The sequence below is a fragment of the Neoarius graeffei genome, chromosome 2 (assembly GCF_027579695.1).
Source record: "Neoarius graeffei isolate fNeoGra1 chromosome 2, fNeoGra1.pri, whole genome shotgun sequence".
NCBI classification, from domain to species: Eukaryota; Metazoa; Chordata; class Actinopteri; order Siluriformes; family Ariidae; genus Neoarius; species Neoarius graeffei.
The window spans coordinates 126045479-126059783 of NC_083570.1; the positions used below are offsets into that span (position 1 = coordinate 126045479).

General features: G+C 42.8%; 3 protein-coding genes across 4 annotated transcripts in view; all 3 read left to right on the forward strand.

The window, feature by feature from the left end:
- The window catches only part of LOC132882261 (NACHT, LRR and PYD domains-containing protein 12-like), a 292932-nt gene that overhangs the window by 135010 nt on the left and 143617 nt on the right, over positions 1-14305 (forward strand). The gene's annotated exons all lie outside the window — the stretch shown is intronic.
- The window catches only part of LOC132882266 (uncharacterized), a 247947-nt gene that overhangs the window by 286 nt on the left and 233356 nt on the right, over positions 1-14305 (forward strand). The gene's annotated exons all lie outside the window — the stretch shown is intronic.
- LOC132882264 (NLR family CARD domain-containing protein 3-like) overlaps positions 11445-14305 on the forward strand; it is a 54411-nt gene continuing 51550 nt past the window's right edge. The window contains exon 1 of the mRNA XM_060915550.1: positions 11445-11584. The gene's annotated coding sequence lies outside the window, so the exon portion shown is untranslated. The remainder of the gene's footprint in view (positions 11585-14305) is intronic.

The window sequence follows — 14305 nt, forward strand, 5'->3', positions numbered from 1 at the left end:
TAATTAAAACAAAAGCAGTTAAAATAAGGATGTTTGGCAACCTGAATGGATGAATTCCTGAGCACAGAGCAGTGAGTATCAGTCACTCTCACTCACAAACACCTTCCTCTTCAAAGAGAGTTATTTAATAATGATGCATATTCATAACAGTTCAGTCAGTACTGTCAGTACACTAGTACAAGGAACAGTAGGAACTCAGCAACATGGAAAACTGTTTTGTAACTTTGGCTCTAAACTCTAACTGACAACAGGGAAAGTAAATCATGAATATTTATACACAGTCAGTTTTGGTCTGTTGACAACATCAGTCAGTTTTAACTGTCCCCGCGGACCTGGTTTTACTACTTTCGTAACACTTCCAGTTTTCAATTCGGCAGCATTTTAATTAAAACATCATTAATTACACCAATTATAGAAATTATAGAGTGAAGCTGTAGGGAGCAGCAGCTGTTAATACAGCAGCACACAGCACACAACCAGCCACACACTTCTAACCAACAGCAACTTCATCTTAACATCGACTTCATTTAGATTTTTAAACAAATAAATCATTTAAACATACCAAAAATTTAATATGGCCCGTTATATTTGACTTTAAATCTATTTAATTTTGACTTGTTGATATTAATAATGAACTTCCCTCCTGAAAATCCAACCCTAACGTCCACGTCGTGGGAGACGGACAACAGAGTGCACATTCACCCTGGCTAATCGGGCTCTGCTAGGACTCTTTATGTTAGCAGTAATACAGCGATCACAAACACATCACATTATCTCTAGCCGCTTTATCCTTCTACAGGGTCGCAGGCAAGCTGGAGCCTATCCCAGCTGACTACGGGCGAAAGGCGGGGTACACCCTGGACAAGTTGCCAGGTCATCACAGGGCTGACACATAGACACAGACAACCATTCACACTCACATTCACACCTACGGTCAATTTAGAGTCACCAGTTAACCTAACCTGCATGTCTTTGGACTGTGGGGGAAACCGGAGCACCCGGAGGAAACCCACGCGGACACGGGGAGAACATGCAAACTCCACACAGAAAGGCCCTCGCCGGCCCCGGGGCTCGAACCCAGGACCTTCTTGCTGTGAGGCGACAGCGCTAACCACTACACCACCGTGCCGCCCTATTTTAAAATAATAAAGCAAAAGAACAGTATTTTTTAGCAGGGATTGACCACCTAAGCTATGGACCAATTTACAGTCTACGTCATCAAGAAAACAGCGAAAACGTCCTTCTTGAAAAGGAATGAGCGGAGAGCCTCTTCCTGCTCATGTTTCAACGAAAACTCCAAGTCTAATTCTTCTAAAACTGATTCCAAAGCGGAGTCAAACGCGCGCTGTTTACTAGCCGTAGCCATCTTTCCTGTTGTGCTTTCTCCAGCGTCGCGCAGCTTTGTCGTCACTCCTGCAAAAGCCCGCCCAAAGAATCCAAACAAAAACCTTGCGTTGTGATTGGCGGGCACGATTTGATGCCCGGGGTGTTTTGTTGATATGGTGCAAGGCTAGACCCACTCGTAGGCAAAAATATTTTTGGCCGCTAGGCGGGTGGGTCTAGTTTACTAGGCTAGCTGGCAGGGGGAGTGGGCTGTCTTCTGTGGGATCTTTAACTGGTTTTAGAATGCCAGTTTAAGCTGATGTGTGATTGATCTAATGATAAAATAGTACGAGGGCTCGAGAACTTTTTTGACACGTTGAAAGGTTACAATTTTACTTGGCAACAGAATGTATGTGAATTCTGATTGGTGGTTGTTCTATTATTGCCCTTTTGTTGTGCTGTTGAGCCCAGAGTGGAGAGGGGCGGGAGAGGAGGGAGGGACGGGGTTCTGCTGAAGCGCACATGGTGTTCTGGTCGAGGAAAATTGTGTCAAATTTATTTCTTCAATTCAGAACATGCTTAATGACTCATGTGATGTTAAACAAAACGAATGACACAAGGAGACTGGATAATAAAGACCTATGAGCTTGAGTTATAGTGCATTATACTTTCCTTTCCATTCTACCTACACTTTTATAGGGACAAGATTGCTGCAGCACCCTAATGAATTAACAAATGATGCATCACGCATGGCAATTCAAAGTTTATGTCAGATATTACCCATTGTACACAAGCAGCAAAACATTTGCATTTCACATAGTAGCGACTAAGTGAGATTTGCCTGTGACCCTGACTCTTCTTCACCTCTATCTGAGCAACAACTTAGGCGGCATCTTCTGCCACCTGATAAAGAACACATTGATGCCATGAGCAGTGATCCAGCACGCCTCACATTTCAAACACCAGTAGCGCACATCAGTTTAAATAGACTATTGCAACTAAAAACTGCCAAGTCCAAGTGCTCCATCAGCTTCCCCTGATGCTGTGGCCCTGCCACTCCACCGCTGTCTGAGGGACAATGTGGCTGCGCTGCTTCTGTCACCTGCCAAAGTCATCGATGCGCCATATGAGCCCTGAGGGAACCCGCTGGATAAGATGCCACTGGAATGGATTCATTAGCGGTAAGGGGAAACTGCTCTCCTCCAGTGACTTACACTTCTTTTGAAAAATAGCTGCGAATCTCCAGCTTTCTTTTCCTTCCTGACATCTCGCCTCCCGCTTTCAAATGAACCGCCTCGAAAACCAATCAGCTCTGCGGATGTGTGGACTCGGGATGTGGTGTTTTCAAAAGAGAGGCGGAGTCACCAAACATTTCTAATCCAGAAGGCGGAGGCTGTTATGCTAATTACATGAAGATGTTTGATTTGATTAAAAGGTGTCTGGGCCTCGAACAATGTCCACATCACCATCGGGTTGTTGTTGTTGTTTACATGTATCATGTTACCCGAACTCGGTCAGGGCTCTGCAGGTCTTAACTGAAGCGCTTCAGATTCAGGGTTAGCGCGCTGCTAAAGTTTGCAGGCGCTTCACAAGCAAGACTCGGTGCAATATTAGCCAACATTAGCACAATCTGATAGGATTTAATAATGTCTTTGGGACCTTAATGAACTCCAGTTGTTGTCGGGATCAAGTCAGATTGTTATTTACACGCCACACAAACTTAAACAGTCATATTCATACGCTGCCGTTTTTACACACTGAATCTGAACTGTTGTGAACTGATTAATTCTCCGAGCTAATCTAACGCTACATTCCTCAAGCACAGTTTGCTAGCTAGCAGCCGCTCACTGCACTGCAACCGCACTTGCTAATTGACATGGGAGCCGAAAGGGCTTGCTGTTTCATGACCACGCCCCCAGAGTGAATATTCATGAGCAAATTTTGCGTGGTGCTCCGCCCAGTGGAAACCTACAGGAACCCTTTGTGTACCGCACGCGGGGCGGGATTTATTTTCTTCAATCAGAAATATTGGTAGGGACACGCCCACGCCATCCAGACCCAATTCTACGCCGATGCCGTCTTAAAGTAATTGTGGCTTATCCTCCTCCAGACTGTGGAAATGATACAAGAACAAGGGACTGGCATAAAAATGCTTTCTACAGTGATCTTCAAAAAGCTGCTACTAGAGATACCAAACATCAAACACTTGTGATCTTAGCAGATATGAACACCACTACCGACTTGAGTTTAACGATGTGGAAATTTGATGGAAGCGAAATCAAAACTATCAACTGGGCTCTCCAGCCTCGCGCACAGCAATTACTCGGCCAACGCCCACCAAGCTGCACCGCTATTTTTGAACTGCGGACGAAGAGCAGCATCAAGCGGGTTCCGCAGAGCTCAGAAAGAGCTTCACACACACCAGTCAATAAACTGAGAAATGTAGCTACCCAACAGCCAATCAAAAAATAGCATTGTTGTATCCAGGTAAAATTTACGTGATCCTGCTAATAACTTTCCTTATAATACATAGGGCCAAATTACTCAATTCTGATTGGTCAGTCAAGGAGGGCTTTTCTTCTTAACATGGGGCCGTATTTCTGAAATGCTATTGGCTAGTTTGTTGCTTGGTTACGGTTACAAAAATTAGCAAATTTTGTCAACAAAATGGCTGACTCTGCTGACTCAGCAATGCTGCGTTTCGCTATATTTGATGAAGAAATGATAAACCAATTGAAAGCTGCAAGCAAAAATGAAAATACCAAAAAAAGACACTTTAGAAACTGATTCACACGTGCAAGATAGTCTTGCGCCCTTATTGGTTCAGAAAATGTGAATAACAAATGATGTGAACTTGAATGGCTTCCGATCACTCGTGAAATAAATCCTTAATTTTACTCGGCCCCATACGATTACCGATACAAAGAAGCCGATGCGGTGAAGTGCAGACCGACACACATTGAACGCTGCGGGAGCGCTATATTCGATGAGTCGCCTACAGTACAGTAAATCATCTCATCATAGGATTTTGTATTTCCTGAACGAAATTAGTACTTGCATCACAAAAATAATGAGAGCTGATGTTGGGGAATATTGTCTCCAGCTAATAATGTTAACTATCAGTTTGCCCAGAGTCTGTGAGCTTGTCTCGCCACTTCAATCTTGAATCCTTGCTAATTTCAGCAGCTATTTTTGACCCCTGTTTTTAGTCCCAGTGTTGCACACTTGAATGAAAACTCAGTGTGATTTTTTTTTTTTAATCTCTTCCTTTACTGGGGACTCGCCAAACTGCAAAATACACAGATATAGTAGTAGATGGTCAGGCGCTTGTGTTTGCATGGTCTCTCGCTCAGCGCTACAGTCCATGTGCTTGCCTTGTTTACTCCTGAGCAGCGCTCACTTTAGCGGCTACTAAGGAGAACCCACACCTCTCTTTATGTACTGCTTCTCATCGCAGAAACTGGAGCACAGATACTATTTTGTGAGCTACACTGCTACACAGAACAATACATACACACAATACATACAAAACATTTGAAATGAAATAACTTGAAAAATATATAGGAAGGGGGGGTGGCTTATTCTGTTATAATTTCTTGTCCTTACACTAGTGTAGTCATATTTCCATTATCTGTTTTTGTTGTTGTTGTTAGGCTTAACAGTTTTAGTGCAGTTGTAGTAAATACAGTTTCATCGTTGCATAGTCCATTTTAGTCAGTAGGCTACTTTTAGTTGTGATATTTCATTTTTACATTTTATATCCTGGCCATGCATACATTAATCATTGCATTTATCTGTTTCAAAGATGTCAGGGAAGAAGCAAATGAGCATTCTTTCATGCTTCGCTCTGAAGGGTCAGCGCGCTAAAAAGGTTGCCAGGTCAGAGGAGGAGACTGTGGAAGAGGCAATGGTGGAGGCAGTAGATGAGACAGTGGAGGAGGCAGTGAAGGAGACAGCTAGGGTGTCAGTAGCGGAAGAGACCATCGAGGAGACTATGGACCCTTTTCATGTGACGTCACGACAAATGCGGCCGCCATTTTGGACATGTACTACCAGTAGTTTACCACAGCCAACATTGAGGAACGGCAGCAAAGAAAGTGTTTATTTTCAGCAAGACTTCCATCATGCCACTATGTTGTTGTGCATCTGGATGTAGTAACCATCAACAAACAAGGCAAGGGTTATCATTTTATCGGATCCCGGTAGATGCTGACCGACGGAGAAGATGGATAGCGGCATACCAATGCTTGTGTAGTGACCACTTTGTTGGAGGTAAGACGAATAAAATTAGCCAGAAAAGGCATTACATTGCTGTTAACATTCCATTCTAGTTTACTGTAATTATGATCTGGCAGCTATTTACATCAGATCCAGTGTAAATAGCTGCCGGAGCCAACGTCCATGGTTACGGAGCGTGCTCGCTCGCGGCCGGCCGGAGCCAGCGCACGCTCCGGAACCTCGGACGTTGGCTCCGGCAGCTATTTACACTGGATCCAGTGTAAATAGCTGCCAGATCATAATTACAGTAAACTAGTAAATACAGTTTTCTGCATCTCGCTCCTTTTTCTTTTATGTTTGTCGCCTTCCTCGCATTCAAACCGATTTGAGCCGAAGTCCACTACATGTCCAAAATGGCGGTCGCGTTTACGAAGGTCACGTGACTGAAAAGGGTCTATAGAGGAGACAGTGGACAAGCCAGTGGAAACAGGAAAAAAGAGAGGATTGTCTGGAGCGGCCACCTATAGAGATCTTGCAGTCACGTGACCGGAAAGTACACAGTCGCCATCTTGTCAGTAAAAAACCCCGCTGAATACTGCTGCACTCGTGTACAGAATGGATCAATTTCAACCGACAGACTACACGGCTCATTTTTCTAATGAACAGATAACTAGATATATGTCTAAAATAAACGATCTACAGATTAGTGACCCTTATGGCTTACCGGACGGAGTTTTCACGACCGGATTTTGAACTGCCAGCGGAATACCCGGACGTGTATAATCATAGACATCCTAATACATAGGCGGAGAGTTGGCTGTTCTGACGCGAGAAATACGGTCGCCATCTTGGAGTGGTGAGAAAGCGCGAGATATCCAGGTACCGTCTATTAGTCTAGGGGGATTCAGTTTGCCCCTTTATCCATTAAAGAAATTACATTTGGAGTGTTTTTAAATAATAACAAAATTGAATATGGCATTAATAATTTACTACTTTTAGGTAAACATTTTATTCACAAATGTCATTTTATTTAAAACTAAACCTTATGTTACACACTGGAAGAATGACCTCAAGCTTTTTGCCAAATCTTTAAAGTTAGTTGAAAATAAGGATGTTGGTTATTTTATATCTTTTTTGGATGACTTTGATTTACTCGATTAACATATGTAAAGATAGTTAAGTAACCCCTTTCTTGTTCATATTTTTTACTTTATTGCTATGTGTGTGTTTTACTATTTTGATGTTTTGGATCTGTATATATATGGTGCTCTATTTGTTTGTATTTTGAATGTTTTGGGAAATAATAATAATAATAAAAAAAAAAGTTCCGTCTATTACTGCATGACTGAAGAAGAAGACAAGAGACAAGCTGCCAGGCTGGTGCCCAGTGTACTCCTGCTCAAACGAGCGAACCGTTTCAAACAGAAGCAGGGGGATTCCTTTTCACAAGTAAGATTTAACATTACCGTACTATTTGTTGTTTTTTTTAATAGTATATTACCAGAGCTGAGAAGGAGCTAAGAGACTTAAATCGTCATCAGGTAGTGGTTTCACGAGTGATGTTTTAATGTTGTATGCTAATATTATATATTGTTATTAAATGTTTATTCATATACTACCTTTTTTATTTATTTACTAGTTTATTTATTTACTACATTGTTATATTTTTATGTTTGACATTAATTGCTCCCGGAGCGCGCTGCTTAATTTGAGGGGGAGCAAGCTGGAGCGCGCTCCGGAACCTCGGCCGGAGCACTCCGGGAGCAAGCCGGAGCGCGCTGCTTAATTTGAGGGGGAGCAAGCCGGAGCGCGCTGCTTAATTTGAGGGGGAGCAAGCCAGAGCGCGCTCCGGCAGCTATTTACACTGGATCCAGTGTCTGTAACACGTTTTTTTTTCAAGCTGGTTCTCCCTCTCTGTCTGCAGCATTAGTATGTAGCTTGACCTTCAAAATGGCGGACACCGGGGCGTCATGTGACCCTGTGACGTCAGGTGAAAAACCTCAATAGGGCACTGTATAGTGGAGACGCCATTTTGTAGTGCTGTCCATGCTGAAAGAAATCAAATTAAAAGTCTCAAATTTGATTTAATAAAAGACAGCAGCAAAGAAGAAAGTATTCAGCCTTGATTTAAAAAGAACTGAAAACTGCAGGTACTTCCATATCTTGGCAGGCTGAGTGGTATGCTGGGGCACCTCTTGCCAGCAGAGGGAACTTGTGCGGTTCAGTGTTGACCTGACCATCCCCAGCTTCAAGGAGGGAGAGAGCATCGTGGAGTGGTGGGGTCATGTCTTCAACAAACCAGACAAGTACCCCTCCCTGGGTGCACTGGTTAAGTGTTGCCTCTCCATCTTTCATGGACCTAGAGTCGAGTCCTCATTTAGTCTGATGAATGATGTAATTGATCAAAGGAGTGGCAACATGAATGTGGAAACATTTAATGCAATACAGACGGTCAAGTACACGCTGATGTCCAGGGAGAAGACAGCTATGCAGCTCTTTAGAAGGGAGGACGTGAAGTTGGGGAAGTGGACAGAACATTGTGCAAGAAGATTAACTCTGCAGCAGCCACATACAAACACCAGCAGAGGGTGAACAAGGAGGAAAAGCAGCAGAGCAAGTATGGCTCTCAAGCAACTTGCAGTGCTCAGCAGGCCAAGAAACAGACTGCTGAAGGAGAGAAGCGGGCAAGGCTGAAACATGTGGCAACTCTGCGAAAGCGGGCCATGGGGACACTGGTGGTCCAGGCAAATAAAAGGAAAAAATGATCACTATTCCTTGTGTGTTCTCCACTTTCTTCGTTCTATTATTCGCATTTTTTCCAGGGCATAATTTCACTATAACTACATGTATTTGAATTTGTATTTGTACTGTATGTCCTTGTGCAAATGTCAATACAGTATACTTAGTAAGGAGGCTATAATATTTATTCTGGGGGAGGACCCCCCAAACAAAATAAAACAACACCAGAGGCCACGTCACCACTCGCGCACCCTTCTCACCTTTTTCACCATAGACATCCTATTATTACGTAGACGGAGAGTTGGCTGTTCTGATGCGAGAAATACGGTCGCCATCTTGGAGTGGTGAGATAAGCGCGAGATCATAGACATCCTATTATTATTATTATTATTATTATTATTATTATACTGTCTGCAAGGGGGTGTATGGGGGATGCAAGTGACCGAAAGGCAATGGAGGAATGGGTGGCCTGCTGTAAGTGTGATAAGTGGTTTCACGAGTCATGTTTTAATGTTGTATGCTAATATTATATATTGTTATTAAATGTTTATTCATATACTACCTTTTTTATTTATTTACTAGTTTATTCATTTACTACATTATATTTTTATGTTTGACATTAATTTGTTATAAATAAATGTTTTGATATGCTTTAAAACAAACAAAAAAAAGTTTGTGGTCAATATATGGTCATCACACATTGTCCTACATACCAAACAAAGTGCCCCACTCACCCTGAATCCATCAGCTTTGCTGAAGGGGGGTCAGATTGTGTTGAAGGATGTAAAAGGCTCTTATAAATTCACTGACTAGATTAATTTCCCCTTTGATATGTTCTTAACAATCTATTTAAAGAAAACATACACACATTTGAATCATTATAATGGATTTAGATTGTTAAAACCGCATTTTATTTAAAAAAGTGTCCCGCTTTACCTGAATGTACCCTCTCCACTGCAACAGATTGGTGGTTGTAGCCGATAGAAAAACGTTAAGCTGTTTATATCTAATGTATTTAGTATCACACATTTTTTGTAGGATATTAATCACCGTTTCCCAGAGGCGCATCTTGTCACCAGTCAAGGCAGGCAGCTGCTTGGGGCCCCTGATCCACTAGGTGGCGAAAGAGAGTCGAGATTTGACACTTGCGTTTTGAAAAGTCATTGCGCGTATTAACCTGCAAATAGAAAATTGTGCCTGTCGTACATAAACCAGCTATTCTTCTAATTACGACGTCAAGAAGAAAATGAAGAGGAGCTATCCACCCGGGAATGGAAAAAGAAAAAAGAGGAAGAGGAGAGAAGAAAGCAAGACAGTGGTAAGTCAGTGGAAATAATAATGAATGATGTAGTGCTATAGAATGGTGCTAGTCTAGTTTCACTCGCGTTAGCATGGCCATACTTTTCTTTTGTTGATTTTAATGACTGTACTACAGTCACTGCCTGGTTTAATTTGACAGCAAAGTTAGTTAACTTCAGTTGGCTCTCCAACAGACCGCACGGTGTGCCATGCATGCCCATACACAAAGGCTAAAAGCCTTTAAAGTTTTTTGTTTTGTTTGTTTGTTTTAATATAATTGGCAATTACCTTGCACTGTCTGTTAAAATGAACAGAAACTTACAGTAACTTAAGAAATATAGAAAACGCTGCTCACAAATTGTTGTTTTTATGAAACATTTATGAAAATGCTGACATCTATTTGTAACTTTTTGTAACTTCACTTTTTGTAGCGTGTGAAATAAAAAAACATTACTGTTCACAATTTGTTGTTGATTTATTGAACTGCATGTGTTCGTAACTTCACAATTTGTAACTTGTGAAATAAAAAAAACTATATTGCTTAGAATTTGTTGATGTTTTATTAAAATAAAGAGTTTGTCCTAGTGAATTTCTGTTGTGTGGTGTGGGGTGGGGTGGGATGGGGGGGATTTCTGCTTGGGGCCCCACCAGACCCTAGAATCGCCTCTGCCGTTTCCTCAACTTCAACAATCTCCGACGTCTGTTCACTTAATATCAGGATATTCTATTAACGTGAAGCCAACTATGAATAATAACCCCGCCGCTATCCTTTATCATAGCTACATGTATGACAATTTTTTTTTATTATTATTATAATTAAAGGGCGGCACGGTGGTGTAGTGGTTAGCGCTGTCGCCTCACATCAAGAAGGTCCTGGGTTCGAGCCCCGGGGCCGGCAAGGGCCTTTCTGTGTGGAGTTTGCATGTTCTCCCCGTGTCCGCGTGGGTTTCCTCCGGGTGCTCCGGTTTCCCCCACAGTCCAAAGACATGCAGGTTAGGTTAACTGGTGACTCTAAATTGAGCGTAGGTGTGAATGTGAGTGTGAATGGTTGTCTGTGTCTATGTGTCAGCCCTGTGATGACCTGGCGACTTGTCCAGGGTGTACCCCGCCTTTCGCCCATAGTCAGCTGGGATAGGCTCCAGCTTGCCTGCGACCCTGTAGAACAGGATAAAGCGGCTACAGATAATGAGATGAGATGAGAAAAAAGATCTGTCAATGTCATTACTAGTAATTACAAATAAGCACATTAATAAAATTGTAATTGCTATTGCTATCAGGGGGTTACAGATTTACAGGCAAGTTAAAAATATATACAGAGTTCAGTGCAAGCACTGATAGTCCTATTAGCTTTCAAATTGGGGGAACACAGTATAGAATACACATATTGGCTCATTTCATTCTGAAAGGCACAGAATGATGGCTTGCTGCCCAGGAATTTACCTCTGTGTATGTGATATTTAGCCATTAAAATGATAAGGTTAATGATGTGTGTGTGTGTGTGTGTGTGTGTGTGTGTGTGTGTGTGTGTGTGTGTGTGTGTTGCTGTGTATGACAAAAAAAAAAAGCGAGCCAGCGCTGCCAGCGCATTACACTGAGTGCAGCGGATCACCACTCCAACACGGCGGCCCGCGTCTCGTCTGCGCTTTTAGAATTTACACTGGATGCTCCGTCTACGTAATAGGATGTCTATGTTTTTCATCCCTGGCCCGTTTTCATGCCTGGATAATGAGAGAGAGAGAGAGAGAGAGAGAGAGAGAGAGATTTATTTTCCTGCCAATCTTCTGTTCCGAACTCCAGTCCAGTAGGTGGCGGTAATGCACCTTTAAGCTGGCTGCCAACCGCCATTATTCAACCCAGAAGAAGAAGTTGTTGTTTTCCAGAAGTGAAAGTGTTTCTCTTTCAGCCTCGGCGCCATTTTATTGCTGCTGGAAAAATAAAGAAAAAGCTGCAACAGCAGGCGGAAACGGGGACATTAATGTCCCCCAGCATGGAGTGCTGAGTAAAAGTAAGTGCTGTGTTGGAGAGAAATGTGGTTGTGTTTGACTGAGCTCGTGTAAAAACAGCAGTAAAACTGCGGAACTGAAATCCTCTTCCCTGTAAAGCTGCTGTTTATCGGCTGTGTGTTCTATATTCGAGTTTCTCTCTTCCATTTCTCATCTATTAAACACTCAGAGAGCTTGAATGACAATGAATGTAATTGTACATGTCGGCCTAAAGGGCTCTTTCCAGGCCTGGGATTGCGTCATTTTAGGGGCGGGGCCACGTGGCCTTTTGTGCTGTCAATTTTTTGAGGGCACCGAGGCCATAAAATAAAACAATGATTTTAAGTTCATGTCTATAATGAATTTAATTTAAGGACTAATGACTCTTCTGAGGAAGATTGGAGTCTCAGTCGAAACTATCAGGCAGGTAAAGAAACATCTCCGACACTTATGTCTGAAGATAAGAAAATATTGAACACATCTAAACTTATCAATCCATCACTCACTTCAAAAATTGTAAAACTTATTAAACCTTTATCCTCCCGTAATTTTTGTTCAATTGACACCGAATGTGCAAGAGCATCTTCAGACTGTACTACTACGCAGATTTTTGATTCATCAAAATTGAGCTGGGGGCGGCACGGTGGTGTAGTGGTTAGCGCTGTCGCCTCACAGCAAGAAGGTCCTGGGTTCGAGCCCCGGGGCCGGCGAGGGCCTTTCTGTGTGGAGTTTGCATGTTCTCCTCGTGTCCGCGTGGGTTTCCTCCGGGTGCTCCGGTTTCCCCCACAGTCCAAAGACATGCAGGTTAGGTTAACTGGTGACTCTAAATTGAGCGTAGGTGTGAATGTGAGTGTGAATGGTTGTCTGTGTCTATGTGTCAGCCCTGTGATGACCTGGCGACTTGTCCAGGGTGAACCCCGCCTTTCGCCCGTAGTCAGCTGGGATAGGATCCAGCTTGCCTGCGACCCTGTAGAAGGATAAAGCAGCTACAGATAATGAGATGACAAAATTGAGCCTGGAGTTCATCAAAATGTTTGACTGTAAATGGAACATATACTAGCATGCAGGCTACTGATTAACCCATAAGAGCCCAGACCGATTTCTCAATCAAGGAAAATTATTGAGGAAATAAAATGAACTAAATAGACGACAAAGAAAACATTTCTGACCTTTTATTTTTTTAAAATAGCACTTTCATGTCTGGGCGGCACGGTGGTGTAGTGGTTAGCGCTGTCGCCTCACATCAAGAAGGTCCGGGTTCGAGCCCCGGGGCCGGCGAGGGCCTTTCTGTGTGGAGTTTGCATGTTCTCCCCGTGTCCGTGTGGGTTTCCTCCGGGTGCTCCGGTTTCCCCCACAGTCCAAAGACATGCAGGTTAGGTTGACTGGTGACTCTAAATTGACCGTAGGTGTGAATGTGAGTGTGAATGGTTGTCTGTGTCTATGTGTCAGCCCTGTGATGACCTGGTGACTTGTCCAGGGTGTACCCCGCCTTTCGCCCGTAGTCAGCTGGGATAGGATCCAGCTCGCCTGCGACCCTGTAGAAGGATAAAGCGGCTAGAGATAATGAGATGAGACTTTCATGTCTCAAGATCTGAAATATTAAATTGCAAATTTGCAGAACACTGCAACACTATTACACTGTTAACCCCAAAGTTCATTCTGTGCAAACAGTTTGAGTAAATTCCACTTTTAAAGATTAGTTTTATTGCATTACTTAAACAGTGTGAGTATATGAAGAGTATATGAGACAGTCATTGGGTTACTCATTTCTGTAATTTAAACAAACTAAAACTATCCTGTTTTACCTCAGGCCACAGTGCTGCCCTGCTGTGATCGGCTCAAAACTCAAGACAAGTCTGTGCTTGTCCGTTGACGGCTCCAGAGGAAGTTGCGCCATTTTCTAATTTACACAGAGCAATTTAAGGTTTTTGCACTTTTGACAGCAAGCTAATTAGCATGTTAGCGGCTACAGTCGGTACTCGGCATGTTAAAAGTGGGTCAACATTGTAACGACATAACGCTACTGTACAAGCAATGCTTATTTAACGCTAACAAACTTAAGCCCTATATGTTGAAATTCCTCTCTTATTCGTTCGTTAATTTATCACACAGTCTTACCTCAGTCAACTTCTTCCCTCCTTCTGTGAAAATTCAACGTCTCAGACGCGGACACAAATGGGCGGGGGATGTGTATGATTAAGTCTCCTGGTTGGCTGGTGATAGATTGGTGTCATTATAGAGGGGTATCGCGTGACGTCACCGTACTGTGAGAGTTTGTTAGGGCGCCATATTGGAAGACCTCAAGTACATACATACATACTCACAATATAAAACAAACTACGAGCGAGAGTGAAGTGACACGATGGCTGATAATTCTGGTTATGTGAGTACATTACCAGCTGCAGAAAGGGCACGGTATGTGGAGAAACTGGCTGTGATTGATGGGTTTGACCCATATGATAAGGCTCGCGGCAAGGGAGAATGGAAACATAAGGAGGACCTGACACCAATTCTGCCATCTGTTTGCCACCCAGACATTGTAAACTATTTGTTGTTTACACCCAGTGCCTACACTGCTGATGACTTGAAGGCCTACAAAGGGCTACAGGCTTACAATTATGTTGTTAGTGGCTTGGTTCGTGATATTACAGCTGTTATTAAGAATAACCTACACATAGTTATGGCCAAGGTAATCTTATTGATATTTATCTTTTAATAATATATCTTTTCAGTTGAAAAATTAA